The 22,130-nt window shown below is 38.4% G+C and overlaps 1 protein-coding gene across 4 annotated transcripts in view; it reads left to right on the plus strand.

Annotated features, from left to right (window-relative positions):
• The first annotated feature begins 19,167 nt into the window (after positions 1-19,167).
• Dgkb (diacylglycerol kinase beta) overlaps positions 19,168-22,130 on the plus strand; it is a 713,645-nt gene continuing 710,682 nt past the window's right edge. For 2 of the 4 annotated variants that reach the window (XM_052738363.1, XM_052738367.1), the window contains exon 1: positions 19,170-19,532. The gene's annotated coding sequence lies outside the window, so the exon portion shown is untranslated. Of the gene's footprint in view, positions 19,533-22,130 lie in introns of all 4 variants that reach the window. The other 2 variants (XM_052738362.1, XM_052738366.1) reach the window with 2 other exon arrangements.

A 22,130-nucleotide genomic window follows, 5' to 3' on the forward strand; every position in this document is an offset into this window, starting at 1 on the left:
TTTTCATTTTCCTAAGAATGACTTTCAAAGAAGAATTTTAAAATCAGACTATGTTTTCTTTCTTGGGTAATGCTGTGAGCAATATATATCAAAGTTCACAGCCAAATATAAGTCACCTTGATTTTTAACTTATTTTACCTTTTACATATTTTATAATTTTGTGTTCTTTGTCTATGTATTCTATTTATTTTGAATTAAGTTTTGTGAAAGGTACAAAGAGTGTCTAGATTTATTCATAGATGCATGTATCCATGCTTGCTTTGGCCACATTGTTGGAAATTATATTTTACCACTCGATTGCCTTACATCTTTCTCAAGGAGATACTGACTATATTTCAGTGAGAGCATTTCTGGATGCCTTATTTGATTTGATTTGACTTGTTTGTTTGTTTGTTTTCTTTTTACTGTCCTTTGCCATGCTATCTGGATACTCTTACTGTATAATGTCTTAAAGTCACCCAATGCCAACTTCCAATTATGTGCACCTTTACTATTGCTCAATAGTCTGCATCTATTATTGTCATTTTCATAAATACTTAAGAATCATCTCATCAGCATCCATAGAATAACTTGCCAGAGTTTTCTTCATGTTGACCTCAGCTCTAGGAATTAAATTGGGAAGAACTGACTGTTATAAAAATATTGTCTTCCTATCCTCAATTGTATTTCCATTTATAGAGATCTCTGATTTCATTTATTAGAGATTTATAGTTTTCATACATATCCTATACATAGTTTTTTAGTGACTTAGCTAAGAATTTGATTTAGTCATTCAAATGATGATGTTTTATAAAATTCATATTCTAATTTTTCCACTGATGGTTAAATACAAAGAATTGTTTGTTTTATATTTACATATAATTAATGTACATAGATAATTTATGTATTGAATATAATTCATGTAGCATTCATTTTACATTTGTATATATTATATATGTATATGTGTGTAGAAAGGTCTGTGTCCTGTAACTTGGCCTTGTTTAGTGCACCTGCTTGTCTGTGCCAGGAGGATTCATTTTGTCAGTTCTTTGAGATTTCTATCTAGACAATCATGTAACTGCAAATAAAAATTTAAATTTATATGCCAATTGTTTTGTCTCAGAGCTTCAATACAGTCTTGAACAGCGGTGACAAGAGGAAATGTCTATCTGCTCACTCCTAACTGTGATGGGGTGACGCCAGCTGTAGCGGTAGCAAGTTAAAGGTATTCTCTACTCACAGTTGCACAAGTGTTTTTAATTTTATTGTTACTCTAATTTCCAAATTCCTTTTACTGGTTAATTCAGATTTACATTGCTCTACTTTATCTAGCCTCTTAAGATTGAAGTTTAGATGGCAAATTTTAGATCAATCTTGTGGTGATATTGTGTTCTCCAAAATATTGTGCACCCTAATAAACTTATCTGGGGTCAGAGAACAGAACAGCCACTCAATACAGAGGCCAGAAAATGGTGGCACTCATGCCTTTAATCCTAGCATTTTAGAGGCAGAAATCCGTCGGGATCTCTGTGAGTTCAAAGCCACACTGGAAACAGCCAGGCATAGTGACTCATGCCTTTAATCCCAGGAAGTGATGGCAGAAAGGTATATAAGGCGTGAGGACCAGGAACTAGAGACTTTTTAAGCTTTTAGTCTTTTGAGCAGCAGTTCAGCTGAGACCCATTTGGATGAGGACTCAGAGGCTTCCAGTCTGAGGAAACAGGATCAGCTGAGGAATTGGCAGGTGAGGTGGCTGTGGCTTGTTCTGCTTCTCTGATCTTTTAGCATTCACCCCAATACCTGGCTTCAGGTTTGTTTTTATTAATAAGAACTTTTAAGATTTGTGCTACACAATCTACTACTACAATGTATTGTTTCTATGCCACCAACACCACCTGTTAGCCTTCCTTTTGCTGTATCTCACAGATTTTGATCCAAGTTGTATCTGTAATTTCCTTTCATTTAAAATCTCTCAGAAGTTCTCTGAAGACAGTTTTTCTTGTGTTATTTAAAAGCATGTGAGTTCAGTTGCAAAGGGAATTTCTCCATCAAATCCCTCCCCTCAGCACTCAGAGAATCCTGTGGAAAAGGAAAGCAGAAAAATGTAAGCACCAGAAGGGATGGAGGACACCAGGAGATCAAGGCCATCTGGATCAACTAAGCAAGGTTCATATGATCTCACAGAGACTGAAGCAGCAAGCACAGGGTCGACACAGTTTGGCACCATGTCCTCTGTGTGTACGTTATAATTTGATGTATCATGAATCCTAATTGATCTTAATAATAGGAGTCCAGAGTCAGATACTGGGGTAAATGCTGAAAGATCAGAGAAGTAAAAGAGTCAGCCACTAGAGAGATTTTCTACCTCTACTGAATTCTCAGATGGAAAGGGCCAAGCTCCTGTTCCACCCTGCCTTATTACTTTCTCTCTCTGCCCAGTCATATCACTTCCTGTTTCCTCCTTCCAAGTACTAGGATCAAAGGCATGAGATCCCAAGTGCTGGGAATAAAGGTGTGGGCCGCCACTGCCTGGCCCCTAGTGGCTAGCTCCACACACTGATCTCCAGATAAGCTTTATTTGTTACAGTACAAACAAAATATCATCACGCTTTCAGTTTAGTGTTTTTATGGAACTCTTGAGTAGTATGTGAATGAGTGGGTCTCCTATTCTTGTGCCTGCTCTTGAGGTCCTTTCCCTTCTTTGGGGATGCCGTGTCTAGTCTCAATGTGATGGTTTTTGCTTTGTCTTCTTATATTTTATTTTGTCATTTTTTGTTTTCTTTTAGAAAACTGTTCTTTTTTAATGAGAGACAGAAAGGGAGTAAATCTGAAGGAGAAGAGACTTATGTAGCTGGAGTTTTCCTGCCTGGCCCACAGTCAGGACAAATCTCTCTCACCTACCAGTCCCACAGCCACTCAGACCCGACCAAGTAAACACAGAGACTTATATTGGTTACAAACTGTATGGCCGTGGCAGGCTTCTTGCTAACTGTTCTTACATCTTAAATTAATCCATTTCTATAAATCTTGCCACATGGCTTGTGGCTTACCAGCATCTTCATATGCTGTTTCTCATCATGGCGGCTGGCAGTGTCTCTCTGACTCAGCCTTCCACTTCCCAGCTTTATTCTCCTCCTTGTCCCGCCTGCACTTCCTGCCTAGCCAATGGCCAATCAGTGTTTTATTTATTGACTAATCAGCAAAACATTTGCCATACAGAACATCCCACAGCAGACGTAGGGAAAAATTGAGAGGAATAGAGGGATGGGAACTGTAATCAGGATATATTGTGTGGTTTAGAATTTATTTTCAATAAAAGAAAAAATCTGAAAAAGAACAACCAAAAAAAGAAAACAAAAAAAGAGTGTGAGATAATTTCCTAGTATTTTGAGATATTTTCACAATTTATTTCCGTTCTGTTGCTGCTGTTGTTTTTTGTTGTTGTTTTTCACTGTAGTTTGAGAGCAAGTATTAAATAATATTTATCATTTTATTGTTGTTTAATTGCTCAGGATTGTCTTGGTTAATTTCACAGGCGATCATGAGAAGAACGCGTATTTTGTGATTTTGGACAAGTCTGTTAGAGATGTCAGTTAGGTTTAGCTGATTGGTGGTAAGAATCAGTTCAGTTATATTGTTGCTGACTTTCTGCCTGTCAGCTCTGTCGATGACTGTTAGAAGACTGGTAGGTCCACAAACTCTAATTGATTTCCTAAGTCTCTTTGTGCTCTGTATTTGCCTCATGAATTTTACTGCTCTGTTAGGAGGTACATGCTAGGATTGTTGCTCCTCATCTTCCTCTAATGGCCTTTTTTTTCTTCTTTATCAGTTCTATTTATACTTATAAACATACTCTGTTTTGTGTGTGCGTTTGTAGTTTTTATTTATTTTTATTTTGTTTTGGCATTTTTTGTTTTACTAATTTTCTTTAGTTTGTTTTTGCTTTATGGGTTTTTATTTGGGGTTTTGGTGTTCTGTTTGCTTTTTGTTTTTTATTGCTTTATTTGTTTTTAAGAGAGAAAGAACATTAAGTTGGGTAGGTGGGAAAGATGTGAGAGGAGCTGTGGAAGAGAGAAGAATATTATTAAAATACATTATATGAATAATTTTTAATAAAAATTTAAAAAATAGAATTAGATAAAGGTTCAATGAAAATGAGAGAAGAGGATACAAAGAAAAATTTATAAAGAAGCAATTCAAAGGTTACAAAGCAGTTGAAAAAGTATGGTAGATGCCAATCTCAACTAACACTTTTGAATGTGGCTAATCTAAACACAGAAGAGGATTATAGACAAACTTCAAAGTAAATAAATAAGTAAATAACAGATGTGTTGTGAACAAGAAGGCCTCTCTAAGTATAAAGACTTGGGTTAATAGGAATAAAGAGAAAAGAACATTCCAACCAATAACTAATCAGAATAGAGCTAAGTTAACTGTATTAGACTAAGACAGTATACGTCAACGTGAAGAAATTCATAAAATGATAAAATGCATTTGTTATAATATAATCTGAAAGAGAATAATTTAGGGATAAGACAGAAAGAGCAAGACAGAAATATTTGATTTTACAACTGCTGGAACATGAACATCGTGAGAATGAGTAAACAAACAAGCATTCAATACCAGTTGCAAACATCCTGTAACCCCTGAATGTCTGTTTCCCTTTTTCCTTGCTTGGTTTGTGTTCAATTCCAAGTGTACCCTTCTGTGATATCTTTAAGCCCTCCAAATCTCTTGTCTCTGCTAGGTCGACTGATGAGGCTGTAGTAACCATCTTCATTCCTATTGCAGCATTAAGAATTTGGTTTTCTAGGACTCTTTTAACTTCCTTAGAGCCTTCTTCTTCCTCTTTACATTACTCATTCTTCTTAAATGCTCTCTGCCTTTTTCACTGTAGCCTTTAATATTAATCATTGTTACATTTCTATTTAATAATGGTTTTGTTCTGTAAAACGAATATGTAATAAAGCCTGGTGCCACAGACCTATAATCCCATCTACTCCAGTGCCTGAAGTAGAGAGGTCTCAATCTCAAAGGCAGCCTAATGTTATAACAGTAATAATAGTAATGGCTCTTCCCAAAATATGATTTAAAGTTGGGACTGTAGGGTACTTGTCTAGCAAGAGTGTTGCTGAGCAAACAACTAAGAAGAAACAAATAAAGAAGTTGTATCTGATAATGAAACTGAGGGAGCCAGGCTTTAATGTCATAATTCATGCAATATAGCTAGGTCCTGGACTTGTACTATTGAGTATTTGCCTTATTGTAGTTGCTAGAGTATTAGGCTTCCACATAACTCTAAGAAGTCAGGTATTTGAATGGCAGTAATAAGGAGATCAATCCCTATTTTAAATTGTTGTTATATCCAGAGTCCCCCAAAGACCATCAAGAGACCAAATCTGATACAAAAGCAAAGGGTCTTTTTATTGTTGCGAGTTAACTCGGGCCTCTGCAGCAGCAAAGCAGGAGAGATCCTGAGTAGCAATGGGGCAGTGTTTTTATAGGGAGTAAAGCAAGGGGGAGTCTTGGGATCTACAGGGTACATAGGAACAGACTCAGAATTAGTTTATGCAAGTGGCAATCACGTTAGTAACTTTTAATTGCCTAGGGTTAGTTGGGGGTTACAGTTACTTGTTTTGGGGCAGGCCTGGACAAGTCCCAGACTTTGTCCTTGAGCTGCTGTAGAGACTGGTTGGCCTAGCATGTACTGACTGTGGGGGCTAGTTCAGTGGCCCAGGCTTGGTGCATCCTACTTCCCTGTCCCTGATGACAGGGGCATCAGTGGTTAATTTGTTCATGGCCCTCTCAGAAACTGTTTGCTCAGTCTCAGGAAACTAAAATTTAGGTCTGATCACTGAGAGAAGACTGAGTACCCTGTTTTGGCATCTGCTTGGTCCTTTTACTGTGTCGTCCAAGGAAAGGACATGAACTGAGTACAGAGTGAAGTGCTGCTGTTTGCCAGGCAAAGCAAGGAAGAGTTACAAGACAGAAAAGATACCTTGAGTAAGGTATGACAGAAAATGACATACAGTTGTAGAAGACTTGCTGATCCATCGTTCTAGAACATTGTGTGTGAGTGAAGTTGAGCATGCTGTGTGAGATCACATTTCTTGTTGAAGTGAAGGATAATGTCTTCTTTCTGAGTGAGAAGGCTGAACAAAGTGAAAACCAAGATGTCAGAGGGAAATGAGATTCAATAATTAACTTTGAAAAATTAAATAAGTCCAGTGCTTTAAAGTATTGAGGGACAACTTAAACAAAAGAGGATGTTCTGACAAGACAATATGAAAAATTGTCTATAAGTAGGCCAGACAGGAAGTAGCTTCAATTACTGCCCTAAAAAGAGGCTGGGACCATTATTGATACAGAAAAATGACACTGGTTGTGAATGAAGCGTTTTGACGAATTTCAACAACAGTATTTATCCCTGACATAGACATCCAAAGAAGTTGCTTCTCTTGTTGCTGTCACAAAATATCTGCAAAAGCAACTTAAGGAAGGATTTATTTTGGTTCACAGTTTGAGACCACAGCCCATTATGGCAGGAAAGCATAGCTGCAGTAGCAGGGTCAGCTGGTCACACTGTATCCATATTCAGGAAGCATGGCTGCAGTAGCAGGAGTCAGCTGGTCACACTGTATCCATATTCAGGAAGCATGGATGCAGGAGTCATCTAGTCACACTGTATCCATATTCAGGAAGCATGGCTGCAGGATCAGGAGTCAGCTGGTCACATTGTATCCACATTCAGGAAGCATGGCTACAGGAGCAGGAGTCAGCTGGTCACACTGTATCCATATTCAGGAAGCATGGCTGCAGAAGTCAGCTGGTCACACTGTATCCACATTCAGGAAGCATGGCTGCAGGAGTCATCTAGTCACACTGTATCCATATTCAGGAAGCATGGCTGCAGGAGCAGGAGTCAGCTGATCACACTGTATCCATATTCAGGAAGCATGGATGCAGGAGTCATCTAGTCACACTGTATCCATATTCAGGAAGCATGGCTGCAGGAGCAGGAGTCAGCTGGTCACATTGTATCCACATTCAGGAAGCATGGCTACAGGAGCAGGAGTCAGCTGGTCACACTGTATCCATATATTCAGGAAGCATGGCTGCAGGAGTCAGCTGGTCAGACTGTATCCACATTCAGGAAGCATGGCTGCAGGAGTCAGCTGGTCAGACTGTATCCACATTCAGGAAGCATGGCTGCAGGAGTCAGCTGGTCACACTGTATCCACATTCAGGAAGCATGGCTGCAGGAGTCAGCTGGTCACACTGTATCCACATTCAGGAAGCATGGCTGCAGGAGCAGGAGTCAGCTGGTCACACTGTATCCATATTCAAGAAGCATGGCTTCAGGAGTCAGCTGGTCACATTGTATCTACATTCAGGAAGTAAAGATAGATGATCATCCCTTCTCAGCTCACTTTCTCCTTTTTCATTCCCTCTGGGACCCAGGCCCAGATGCTGCCCAGAATTAGGTGGGCATACCCACCTCAATTAGCCCAAACTAGAAGCTCCATCATGGACATTCCATGAAGGTGCACTCTTCTGTGAGTCTAGGCCCTGTCAAGTTAACAATCAATATTAACCATTACGATACCAGTTTAGTCTGAAGGAACATTGAATAATTTATGACTGACTCTATGTAACATTAAATACTTTTTATTTAACTCAATTAAAAGTCTTGACTTCTCTAGTAATAATCTGTTTGGTAATGCTTTTTACAGGTTTTCTCTTTCCTTTCTTCTATTATATTACTCGATGAATCACCCTAACCATTCAACCAAGAAGCCCATTCTTCTTAGGCAAACCAAATGGTCAGTTGCTGCTATGTTAAACTGCTAAAGTTATTGCTTACAAATTGAGTAGATTTGTATTATTTAGTATAGAATTTTATCACTCAACAAACACAGAATAGTTAAAAGGTTGAAAGATTTCACATATGTTAGTCCCATTAGAAGTGCTGCATAAAATATCTCAGGGTGGATCTGTTGTGCCCTATAGTGATGAAGCTCACCTCTCTCTCTCTCTCTCTCTCTCTCTCTCTCTCTCTCTCTCTCTCTCTCTCTCTCTCCCTCCCTCTCTCTCTCTCTGGAGAGAGGATCTCTCTGTGTAGCTTTGGAGCCTGTCCTGGAACTTGCTCTGTAGACCAGGCTGATCTTGAACTCACAGAGATCTGCCCACTTTCTGCCTTCTGAATGCTAGGATGTATTTTGAACTTAACTCAGATGTCTCAGCTTTACTCAATCTTTTTCTTCTGGGATTTGTATACTATTTAAGTAAAATAGAATACTTCAATATCTAATTATGTAAAAATGTGAAGAAATGCATATGAGAGAATTCTCCATCAGTTCAACATCATTGTCCTTTCATTTGAGATTGAATGACTCACAGTACTCCTGCAAATGTCTGCCTGCTCCTGGCCCTAGATCTTTTGTTCCTAAGAACAAGTGGAGGCCTATATCTTACTCACACAGTGTTTGGATAAAAATAAAGAAAAACAACAAATTTACCAATTATTCATCAATTTGTTAGTTTAATTGAGATATGGATAATTGAAAGATCATCTGGTAGATACTGATCTAAATATTGATGAACAGCGAAGAGATTCTCACAGCCCTGTCCTTTGTATGTCTTGTAGATTAGTGTGACTAGCAATTGTCAAAATGCATCAAATACATTATATAATTAATTCTCCTATGATCAATGAAAGAAAAATTTAAATACAAATTCTTGAATTCTAACATTTGGTTATAAATTTTACAACCTTTTGACTGAAATCCTGAAATACATTCAGCATTTGGACAGATCCCAACAAAAGCAGGCTAACACTGTGTGAATTTGGGCAATATTTCTTATTCCATGCATTTTTCAAGTACCTAGATAGAGACAAGATATGGCCATTGATTGCACAATGAGTTTATAGTAAAACTGAAGAAATTAATAGATAAACTGCTAAGTATAACAATATAGTGAAATTTACTATATATATATATATATATAATATGTTATATACGTGTATGTATTATAAACCCAACATAATTAAGATTAAAATTAATGTAGTTTTAAATTATTTAATTATTAATGTGTTGTATGATATTTTGTTTGTGTTTTGACAAATTAAGTTTGGCTGGAGATCAGAGGGTGGAGCTAGCCACTAGTTAACCATAGAGGCCAGATAGTGGTGGCTCACATCTTTAATCCCAGCACTTGGGAGGAGGAAGCAGAAAGATCAGGAGTTCAAGGTCACCTGGGCTACATAAGATTGAATCAGTTTAAAGGAGAAACAGAGCTGGCAGTGGTGGCACACACCGTTGGTCGCAGCACTTGGGATCTCATGCTTTTGATCTCAGCACATGGGAGGCTCATACCTTTAATCCAAGCACCTGGAAGGCTCAAGCCTTTGATCCCAGCACATGGGAGGCTCAAACCTTTGATCCCAGCACATGGGAGGCTCATGCCTTTGATCCCAGCACTTAGGAGGCTCAAGTCTTTGACCCTAGTACATGGGACGCTCATACCTTTAATCCAAGCACTTGGGAGGCTTTAATTCCATCATCAGGAGATGGAGACAGAAATATAAGGCAGGTGGACACAGGATTACCCCCATTCAGTTTGAGGATTCATAGAGGTAAGAAGTTACTGGCTGCTGCTCTACTTCTCTGATCTTTCAGCTTTCACCTTTGATATCTGACTCTGTTTTTTTTTGTTGTTGTTGTTGTTGTTGTTAAGACGAATTAGGACTTCATCATGCTTCATTAAGTTTATTTCTACATAGTTATTTATTAGTTTGAAAGGAAGCATATTAGACACAAACTATAAGTTGCAATGAATATGTATATACTTGGAATAGATTATAACAAGAAAAAATGTAAAAAAAAAACTTTCAATATGGAGCTTGATAATGACATTAAGTTGTATTTAACTTTGCATGTACCTGGCACATACATCAAAACATGCATATGGCACACATGGTAATATTAAATGGTCTTATAGATTGTACTCACAACTTTATTTTAGGTCTTTTAAAGCTAATAGAGATACTCAAGTTACATTTTTTGTTGCTGTGATAAAATATCCTGGTAAAAGTCAGAGAAAGATTTTGTTGGTTCACAGTTTGCAGGAACAGTTTATCATGGTGGAGAAATCAGGGAGGTAGGAACATCACAGTCAGGAGAAAGAGAGTGATGGATGCTTGTGTTAAACTCATTTTTCTCTTTTTCATTAATATGCATTCTAGGATTACAGCCTGTCGAATAGCACCATCCCAACTAATCTGATAATCCCCTGTGTATATGCTCAGAGTACTGTCTCCCAGGTGATTCTGTATCTCAATAAGTTGATAATTGAGATTAGCCATCATAATAAATCATTGACATTCCAAGTGTTACTAAATTGTATATTGATTTAACATTGGTTAAAGCAGTGCATGTCCTATTGCCTTAGACATTCTAATCTCTATTCAAATTGTTAGAAGTAGAGAGGTAATATGGCTCAGCTGTTAGAGTACTGAAACCAGATATTGGAGACCTAGTGTCTTTGGCTCATATGCAAATTCAATGTTTTCAAATAAGTTAGTTGAATCCTCTGTTATTCTGCCTCTTTATTTGAATGGGCTTAGTATGTATCATATAAGATACTTGCATATTTAAGTGATATGACATTTGTTGATTCTTTTGGTTATTAGCTTTGTCAAAAATAAAATAGTTTTATTGGACAAAATCTGAACAGAAAGTAAGCATAAAATAAAGTATTTTTCCAGTCTTTAAAAGCTTTGCTTGGGCCAGGAGTGGTGGTGTACATCTTTAATTGCAGCCCTTAGGAGGCAGAGACAGGCAGATCTCAGTGAGTCTGAGGCCAGCCTGGTCTACAAAGAGAGTCCCCAGGACAACCAGGGCTACCCAATAAGAAACAAACAAACAAAAAGACTTTTCTTCCAAGAACTCTTTGAAATAAAAATAAGTTACTTACCACAAGTATTAGTATATACACATAAATTTATGTTTTTATATGAAGCTATAATCATGATAACACAGTATAAGGGGATCCCATAGTGACCCTTCTCCAGTTCCCCAGTCCTGGTGATCTCCACTGAAAGAATTCAGACAAGACACACAGGGCAAAGACTAGAAGACAGGGTTTTCTGAAGAGCAAATTGGGGGCATGTTCAAGGGATGGGCAATGGCCAAGGTAAAGGAACATGCTCCCAAGAGGTAAGCGTGGGTAAGATCCAGGGAGACCACTGTTTTAAACATGTTTCCTGTGTTGGTAGAATATACAGTTCCCTGAGGGGCATTTCTCTGTCCAGATAATTGGCATGCTTCTTTAGATTAACCCTTAAGGTTATGAACAATGATATGTTTTTCTCTTTACCATAAAGCCTTGGTAATACTTTTAATATCTTTAGGGAAGTCATTTCTCCTTAAAGCAAGAGGACAGACTCAAATCTCACCTTATAGACTTAGAGTCAAATCCTGCACTTTTAGTCCTTGGTTTTACCAGCTGCTAGTTATGAGAGAGATCCATACACAGCGAACTTCAAGCCTGTCAATATCCCAATAGCTAGCTATGAATCACTTCCAGATCAACACAATGGGTGACAGTTGCTTGCTCCTGCTTTTAACTACTATTCATGTAAAAGTGATTACATGATTTTGTCTTTCATAAAAATATTTAAACTGGGAAATCTTTTTAGGCTAAATCATTTAAGACAATATTATCTTTGAATACATGCCATATAAGTTGAGGAAAAAAGTAACTTTTTAAAAAATATAATTATCCATTGTGTTATTTAGTCTTATTTTCCAAGACATGTAATAATGACTATTTGAAGACTTAAAATGGCATCTTAGTTAGGCAAACCCTTTGAACATCAGCCTGCACATATGTATTATTAATCCAAGTATCAAAATTAAACCTTTCATTGCATTTAATTGCTTAATGTGTATGCTCACACACAAACACTTTCTCTCTCTCTCTCTCTCTCTCTCTCTCTCTCTCTCTCTCTCTCTCTCACACACACACACACACACACACACACACACACACACACACACACACACACCTTTACACAGCATGCATGGAAAGATCAGAGGACAACTTGTAGGAATTGATTCTCTCCTTCCACCATTTGGGTTCAGGATATCAAACTCAAATCTTTGGATTCTCCAGCTTTGAAAAATACTTTTATTTTCATTTCTACAAATAATTAAATTCTATCCACAATACTTCAAGATGAGCTATAAAGCAGAATTTCAATAGCATAACGTATACATGTTATTGGTATTGATAAGAATAAAAGACTATAAATAACATAGCAACAAGTAGTAGACTGTAATTGACAAACCCCTCATTCAAGCAATCCTTCTTATGTTGTTCTTTTAATATGTCATTTTAAAATTGGTTATAATACATGGACAAAAATTGTTCACTGTAGGATCAAATGAATGGGTTTTAACAGGCATTGCTGTGTGGGTCACATAGATAATTAAGCTTTTCCTTGGTCAACTCTTCAGGCTGGAGGCAGAGAAATTTCACAATAAAAAGCCATCACAAAGAACATTTGAATTCAGTTTTAAGTGATTTAATTGAGCCTAAAATGAGGTTTCCTTTTGCAAGCACATTTTATTATCTTAATATCCGTATTTATCTTCCAGCCAGTAGAGACTGAGCAGGTTAATTGAAGAAATGTATTCTGTTTTCTGCAAGTACCTTCAAGGACAAACACTATGCAGATGGCTGGTTTTTAACAGTGAGGATAATGATAATAAATTCTGTTATGAAATTTACACAATCATACTGTACCTATGATTTCGGCAATGTGCCATTCAACCTAACATCAAACCAAACTGCTTGCCGATTGGCTTTGAAGGACTATCACTTGGGGCTGTCAGCCCTGCTACACATGTCCAGGCTCCTCCTTTCAGCTCATCTATCTTTCTTGAAGTTAGAGGAATCTTTGTTTGAATTCAGTAAAAAATTCAGTAACTGTAAAAGCTACTACAAAAGGCTGTTCAAGGTCTGAACTCAGAAACATTCTGCAGTTTCGCTTCAAGTGTTCTTCTTGAAGCTATATACATTGCTGTTCAGATGTAATCATTAAACTAGTTTAAAAATAATGTGTTTATTTGATTTAAATTTACAGGTGGTGTTTTAACTTAGGTATTAATTATCCAGAAACAATCTGTTCCTTAAAAAAATGACATTTAAGATTATTATTTGGTTCTATTGAATTTCAATGCAATTTAAAATCTGAATAATGTCTGGTATAGAGCAGTGAACAATGTGAACATATTTCTGTAAATCTTTGAAAGCAGCAGAAATTTAGAACGTTAGAGAGGGTGAGAGGATTCCTTCAAGAGAATCAGCACAGCACAGTGTTGTAAAACCCACTTCTCCGATTTCTTAGATGTCAATAAAGACAGTCACCCCAGAATACGAATGCCTTGTCTTTGTTATCAACTACTGACCTCAGGAATAAAGTGATGGCATGCAATATGAAATACAGGCACTTTCAGGAACTCTAGTGGACGTCCATTGCTAAATCAATTACATTGTTCTCTACATCCATCATGGAGACAGCCAATAAATGGCTAGACTGTATTACAGCCTGCTAATTTTCCACATAAAAGTTCAATTGCAGAATTACAATTTCTCTGTCTTAGATTTCCCATTTCATGCTCCAAATCCTCTTTTGCTGCATTTTCTGCAGATCCTTAATTATGTACCTAGCTTAGGATTTTTCATACTGTGTGTGCCTATGAAAGTTTGACTGAATGGCTTCTTCATTAATTTGTGTTAATGATTATTCCTGCTCAGGTAACTCTACAACACTAATTACCTTCTTTGAAACAGAGGAAATAACTTTTTGTCTCTGATTTAAAAAACTGTGCTTTTGTTCCTAAATGAGTCATTTAGATTCTGTGATCTCTACTCAGCTATAAATTCATTTATAAATAAGTAAATTAAAAGTTATTTGAGTCAAGTACCCAAATATTTAACCTTAGAAATGATGCTTTGAATGAAGAGATAGTGCACCAGTCATGAAAACCACTATCCCATGTGTATATGTATATGCATACATGTTTCCATGTGTATGTGACATGATCTACTTGTACCATGTTCCTTGAATTCTCCAGCCACAGTTTTATGGGGCACATGCTATAGTGCTTCTGTTAATAACTTCACAAGCAAAAGTATGAGAAAGACAATTTTCTCAAGGCCACATCTCCTTGACCTAGTTGGGACTTGAAGTATCTGCAGTTTTCCCAAGGCCACATATCCTTGACCTAGTTGGGACTTGAAGCATCTGCTGTTTGGTGTCACAGTGGGAAGAGCAGTGACATGGCTTTCCAGCTGCAGGTGGTGGTCATCTACTGGGTTGCCGTCTTCTGCTGTAAAAGATGAGAATCAGATTAGGTGAGGTCTAAGGGCCCATTCAAATCTAATATGTGAAGGTCGTTGTTCTTTTAAAAATGAACACAATAGAATGAAATCTTTTCTGTATCTCTCCTAACCTCCCAACCTATATACAGTATTCATAGATTTGAAACTAATGAAAAAGTTCTCAGGAGAGTGTTCAATTTAGAAAGTAGTTCTTCTCACAGTTCAAGTCAAAGTTAATAAGACTCAAATCGAGTGACTAAGAATTTAAAGAATTTGATTTTTCTGAAACTTGAATCATTCAAAGTTGCATATAAGAATACATTTGTTTATTGAATCTATATCCTTTAAAAGCTGACCTTATAACCAGCTGAACTGTTTCTTTTTCCATTTTTTTGAAGATATAATTAACATGTCATGTCATTTCTAAGCGTTAATTAAAGCTCTTACCATTTTAAGGATACAGGTCCATTCAGCAGTTGTAAGGAGTTGCTTCTCTGAAGCCTCCTTAGTCCAGCCTCCTCCGACTGGACAGAGCTTTGGGAAGCAGTGGGTGAAGGAGGCCCTATAGGCTTCGTGGGATAAGAATATCTTGATTTTAGCTACTTGTCCCTGTGCTTTTTCCAGTCATGGTCTCAATATCTCTAGCTGGGGAGCCCCCATGGAACTGGACTCACTCTGGATAAGTGAGACAGTTGATTAGCTTGAACTGTTTAGGAGGCCACCAGGCAGTGGGACCAGGGCCTGTCCTTGGTGCATGAGCCGGCTTTTTGGAACCTGGGGCCTATGCTGGGACACTTTGCTCAGCTTGGTGCAGGGAGGAGGGGACTGGACCTGCCTCAACTGAATCTACCAGGCTGGACTGACTCCCCAGGGGAGACCTTGACTTGGAGGAGGTGGGAATGGGGGGTGGATTGGGGGAAGGCTGGGGGGTGGGAGGAGGGAGGACAGGGGAATCCGTGGTTGACATGTAAAATTAAATTATTTATAAAATAAAAATATTTATGTAAAAAGAATGTCTTGATTTTAGTTCCTTGCTGATCTTGGGGTAAGATTCTAGGAAATTTATTAATTGTATTTGTGGAGGAGAAACTCATTCTTGACGAGTCTTGAAGGGCAGATATTAATCACACTGTGCTGTAGAGTTTGTGGGTGATAGATCTGAAAGGATACTTGGAGACCATGCCAAGTGAGTCACATCATTATAGTGCTACATGTATGCACGAGCAAAATGAAGACAGGACAAGTTCAAATATCTGCATCTTGCTGCCATAAATTATTTTATTTACCCCTTTGTTTTATTTATTAATAACTATTGACTCTGGATAGCCATGCTGTAAACCTTTTGACATATGTAGTTATATATAAGGAAACTACACACACAATGTTTTCTGTTTTTCTTTTTGTTTGTTTTTGTTTGTTTGTTTGTTTGTCACACTAGCCCTTACACAATTTTGGCTTTCCTCCAAGAAAGGAGCATTGTTAATGACTTCAGATTGAGATGTCACATGTGGACAGTGAAAGAGATTTAGATGAGAATTAAGATTGTTTCATTCTAGCTGCTGAGGTAACTGTCTCAACAAAATGTTTGCCACATCAGCATCAGGACCTGAGTTTAGGTCCCTGGGATCTATATCAGAAGCTTAGTAAGGGTCAAGTCTATCACCGCAGAAGCAGGAGGACCACTGGTCCACTGAGGCAAGGTGCCCTGGTCAGATCACTGAGCTCCAGGCTCTTGAGTGACTTGTCTCAGAAAACAAGGCCCAGAGCAATAGAGGAAGACACTCAATACTGACTCCTAGCCCCCACCCTCATGTGTACATATCTGCATAAGCACTTACACACACACATACACACACACACACACACACACACACACACACACACACACACACACACACGCACGCGCACACACACACACACACACACACACACACACACACACCTAAAAACCAGGGTTTTTGGTGTGCCATTTTTTTAAAAAAATGAATATTTACAAGGCAGTTTTTATTTTTTTCTCACTATTTTTAGATTTACTAATTACGTAAAGATACTCATGAAGATTTTCATTTAAATCTAATCACAGGAACATGTTAAAGAAAGAAATAGAGTCCTGTGAAGCAGTGATTTCAAGTTTTCTTACAAAATGGCAAGTCCTCTAGTTGTAAGCGTCAGAACTGAGGATCAGTCCTCTGTCCTCTGCTGAAGATTCCCTTCCTCCATCACCAAGCTCTGAATTTGGTCAGAAGTTCTGTTTTTTGTTTTTAAATCTCAGCAATGCTGTCAGCAATTTTTTAAAAAAGTGCTTAACTAGATTTTAATAGTTGTTGCAATTATTTCAATATCTTGTGTCACTTCCATTTTGACCAAGATCAGATGTTAACACTGAAATGAAAAAAATTTAAATGAAAAATAAATAAATAAATATATAAATTAAGATATTGAAAAAAAATCATTGCTTTTCCTAAAATTTAGATTTCAAAATAAGAATAAAGGCTAAGACAGAATTGCAAGTATTAAGTAGTGGTGATAGTTTCTGATCTCAGTCTTTTGGAGACCAAAGCAGGAAGACCATGAGCTGGAAGACCATGAGCTGGATGACCAGGAGCTAGAAGACCACTATCTAGAAGACAGACCATGAGCTGGAAGACCACGAGCTAGTAGATGACCATGAACTGGAAGACCATGAGCTAGAAGACAGACCATGAGCTGGAAGACTACAAGCTAGAAGACAGAACATGAGCTGGAAGACCATGAGCAGGAAGACAGACCAGGAGCTGGAAGACTGTTAGCTGAAAGACTGACTACACACTGGACTTTTCAGATGCTGGGAATATTTGTTAGAGTAAGTTTGAAATGAAACAGACTTTCTCATCAGAACATGTTTCTCAGAGGTGGAGATTAATCCCTTATAGTGTCTGCACTACATATGCATGAAACTTTAGAATTTACTCTTTGCATTTTAATGATTTTTTATGTGCTACTTAGCACTTCCCCACCAAAAAAAGCCATGAAAGGGTGAAATGTGGTATCATATTTTTATTAAATTTTTATATTTAAAATTTCTTAGTATGGTATATGATTTTTCAAATAAAGTATTGATATTTTATTTTCACTATAATTGTAGTAAAGTCTGTTTTTTTTTTGTAAATTGATACCTATTAAATAATTGATAAATGCTTTGTTCATTAATTAATCCTTGTTTATCTAACAGCTATAACTTTCTTATATAAAACAAATCAAGAGAAGATGCATTATTAATTCTTATATTTTTGGTTGTGAGCCTAGCCTTTAACGGCTGAGCCATCTCTCCAGCCCGCATTATTAATTCTTTAGGCTTCTTTTTCCTTCTTTTGGATTTGTTACATTGCCAGGGTTTGAGTTTTTTCATGTTTCTATCTATCTTGTTTAACCTTGATTATATAAGCCCCATGACAGAGTATAAATATGACAGATATGAAAAATCATTCATAGCAAGGCAGAAATGATTAAATATATGCATTACAAATAAAATTAAAAAGATTTAGCTATTTTTAACTCAGACAACTGAAAGCAAACAATAAAGTATAAGTACTGTTCATTAAAGGGGTGTGTGTGCGTGTGTGCGTGCATGTGTGTGTGTGTGTGTTATTCATTATTTCTGATCTATTATAAAACTATAACATGAACACAACTATTGCTAGATCAAATGATGTTAGACATTAAGATGCTGCTAATCATTTGGGAAGAATGTCTGTAACTTCTGCTGGCTCATAATCTTCATATCATTGTATGTTTAAGACAAATAGGGGCAGTGAGTGAATAAGCAAGGAGAGAGAGTGTATCCACAGAAATAACAGGTAGGCTTCACCAGCGTTTGTGTCTTACAAACTGATGCTAGTATGTTGAAACCACAGTGGATATCCTGTGAGGAGGCTGAGAACCATCACAACACATTCATCAGTGTAACCCTCATTGGAGGAAGTGAACATGCACCTTAATTGCTAGCAGGTTTTGCACACATTGGATCGTGTAACTAGATGCTATATATATTTTTTATTACCCAATACATTGCTTTTAGCACATTATCTGTGTCCTGATTGGTTACAATTGCATACCATTTTCCTTCTTCATCACCTGCCTTTGTAGTTGATCCTCATTCATCTTCCATTCACTTGCTCTCAGTCACCAAGCAGGAATGAAGCAACAGAGAGTATTAAATGGATGAGGGGAGTGGGCAATCACCAAGAAGCCAGAGTATACACTTGAGTAATAAGGAGAGGGGAGAGAGGCATCAGATTTCTGGTGGAGGGAAAAAATGTACACTAAATGACAGCAATTGCAGACAATCCAGCTAGAAGTCTCAATAACAGCTACTAACGCCTGCATTGTCTCCCCCACCGTCTGATCATAACTCAGCCAGCAGTTAAACAGCTGGAAAGCCCTGTCTCCCTCTCTTATTTCCCTGTGCTCCAACCGCTATACTAGCAACAGCAGCCTCAGCAGCCAGGCAGGGCTGTAGCTTGCAGCCACGCAGACCGCCGCCTCACCACCACACACACACATTGCACACACTTCCCGAATCGACGCGTTCTCACACAAATCCTGGACCAAGAGAGATGAGAGAAGAGCCTTAGGCACGGACAACAGGTATTTCCTCTCTGACAAATTCAGTTTCATTCCTGATGCCTAGTGGTTTGCATAAGGAAACAAGCCTTTGCAATACCTAGCCTGTGCGAAAGACCAGAGGACTGGAGGTGGCCTCGGCAGAGGAGGGTGAAGTGGGAGGAGTGAGATGTGGGGAAGAGGAGATGCCAAAATTGACTTTCAGGCTCCGGAAGCCTACAGCTCTCAGCCTCCGCTGTTTTTGAGTTGCAAATGATCTGGGAGTGGTGGGTTGCAGGCAGCCCGTGACATTGCCTGGAAGAAGACTTCCATCTTTCAGTCACTAGTTCCAACGGGCCGTGTGTTCTGGAAGCGGGTGGCAGCGGGGAGGAGGATGCTCTGAGCAGAGTTCTTGAAGCTCCGCTCTTGGGGGAAGCCGGGCTGTGTGGGAGCCTTCTGACTGAGCAGAGTGCGTGTGAATTGGAAAGGATCCTGAGAGCTGGCTGGTCCCAGTTCCTCTCCGGAAAAGCTGTCGCTCTCGCTTCCGAGATGCGCCTAGCCTTCGCCTGCATCACGCTGCAGTAAGTTCAACTCAGCACGGTTGGTTGGCAGTTTGAGTGGCCTCTGGGTATGTGGTGCGGGGGAAGGGAAGCCGAGAAGAAATGGCGAGGAAAGTTAGGGAAGCAGAGAGCTTCGGCTTCTCCATGCAAATCTGAAAGCATGTGCTAGTTATTAGTCGCCTTACTGTTATCTGCGGCAGGGAACCTCATGTTAGGTGAGTCTGGGCAAAGTGCTCAGTTAATTGTGATTACAGGCAAGGAGACTGGCGAGTGAGTGTGATCCCCTGAAAGTTACTGATGAGATGGCAGGTTGCCTGTGGGGGTGGATGGAGAGGAACCACAGAAGCCGGCTTCGATTTTTAAATGCCCCGTTTGTCCTGAATTTCATTCCAGATTCATTTTCTGATTTGTCAACAAACAAGCAAACAAAGCAAGCATGTCTTTTATTTACTTTTACAATATTAAAATTAAACGTGAACTTGATCTATAGCTAGCTTCGTGGTGACAGTCTGAGCGACACTGATGATATGATAAACATTCAAATTCTTCCCAGTGGGTGGGGTGGAGTCTCCCAGGTTCTTATTGCTACAATTATCCCCACTGCCTGGCTAGTATGATTTGAAATCTTCGTGATTTCCAAGGGATGATTTTCACATAGATGTCATTGTACTTAGCTACTTAGCAGGACTATGTTCACTGGAAGAAGAAAATGAAGGCTAAAGAACTTTCAAAAACAACTCCAGCCTGTTTGTTCAAACTGCAGATAACCAAATCTTAAAAATAGGTCAGCAAGGGCTAGCCCATTGTAAAGCAAATTACCAAATAAACAAAATGTTGGCAGGATACTAAAGATCTTTTCTAAAAGGGAAACTAGAAATAATTAACTTAAAACAGTGGGATTATCTGGCCAGTTTCACTCTCATGGAAAACCAACCCCAATTTTTCAAATGACAGAAACAAACAGAAAGGAGAAATAAAAGAATCTCTTAATTAGAATGGATGTGTTACACTTAGTTGGAGGATCACTGGAGAAATGACTGTTTCACTATACTTTACTCCAGGAACAATTATAGTTACAGCAGAAGTTTCCTAAAACAGGCTCCGGGACTCCAGGATCTTCAAATAGACACTTGCACTTACACTATCATGGGGTTTTTTTTTTTATAGGTCAAAGTCATTTCAAACTTTTGAGGCAAATTCTGTGGCCAGACATGACTTGCACCTGTTATCCTACCCAGTTCTGAAACAGGAGGATTGTCATAAATTTGAGGCCAGGCAGAGTTACACAGGGAGTTTCAGATTATGAAGTGAGACCCTGTCTAAAAATGAGAAAGAGACGGCATTAAGATTAGTAATTGCTGTGAAATGAATGTAACTCTGAAACCCTCTATCACAAGAAAAGAGGAAATCCAGGGCTGCAGCTATCCTGCCATTTTAGTTTACAATTTTCTGACTCAGCCTAAACCATCCAATCTATTTCCAAATAAGATAAGCCAAGGAGTAACCAGAGTTGTTTTGTTTAATCATCCACTCACCTCAGAAATCTCTAGATATAAGGGTTCACTTAGTAATGTGGCATTTTTGTTGTTGGAATAACCAATTATTTTAGGCAACCATTCTGCCTATAAAATTTTTTCATGCATAATCCCTAAATGTAACTCTGTGAATTAGTGAGTAACATGTGATCCAGGGAATGTGTTTTCAAGTAAAGGCGGGTAAACATTTTACACAGCAATGAGAGAGAGAGAGAAAGAGAGACAGAGAGACAGAAAGAGAGAGAGACAGAGAGACAGAAAGAGAGAGAGACAGAGACAAACAGAGAAGGGAGGGGGGAAGAAACATCCACACACAAATTAATATGCTGCTCTGAGTTTCCAAGCAGTTCCATATTACTCTAAAGACACTGAGTGCTTGGAGTTAGACATTCAGCCAACTGAAGGAAAACCAAGCTAAGAACTTGCAGCCATGTATCAAGAGTTCTTCAAAGACAGGAGCTTATTAGAGCCGAGTCATAGCAATGTGTTTCCTTCATACTTCAGGGTGTTGTCATACTGCAAGAAGAGGAGGTACTGTACCTGGGAAGAGGATTGTCAAAATTACTTTGCAGCGAAATTATTTTAATGTTTAAAGCATTAGTGCGATTTGTTGGGACAGTGTCTGAAGTAGGCAAGGAGCTTGTGACTCATGCTTTCCTGAGAACGCTGTTGGAAGAAATAGCCGGAGTCAGAAATCTCAAAGTTAGTAGCTGTTCTCTGAGTCTAAATCTGCCTGCTAATAATGACTGAGGTCATGCATGGCTAGAGAAGCCATTCTAATATTATCCTTTCCTGGCTAGCTTCAAGATCCGAGCTGTATTTGTATATGCACAACAGCGACAGAATTCCCTTAGGAGTCATACCTCTAGCCGAGAGCACCTCTGCACACAGGAAGCTCCAGGCAGAGCTAAGAAGAAGATTGTTCCCCTTTCTATAGAATTTTTTCTATCATGAAATGTTGACATGAAATTTAACCTCAAGGAAGAGTTCTGTGTACTTGTTCATCATTGGATATTAGAAGGAAGTAGATTCAAGTACTTGAAAGCTTCTTGCATTATTACCAAGTACAGTTTCTTACCATGTA

Source organism: Peromyscus californicus, unplaced genomic scaffold (assembly GCF_007827085.1).
Source record: "Peromyscus californicus insignis strain IS unplaced genomic scaffold, ASM782708v3 Scaffold_15__1_contigs__length_86483966, whole genome shotgun sequence".
Lineage (NCBI taxonomy): Eukaryota > Metazoa > Chordata > Mammalia > Rodentia > Cricetidae > Peromyscus > Peromyscus californicus.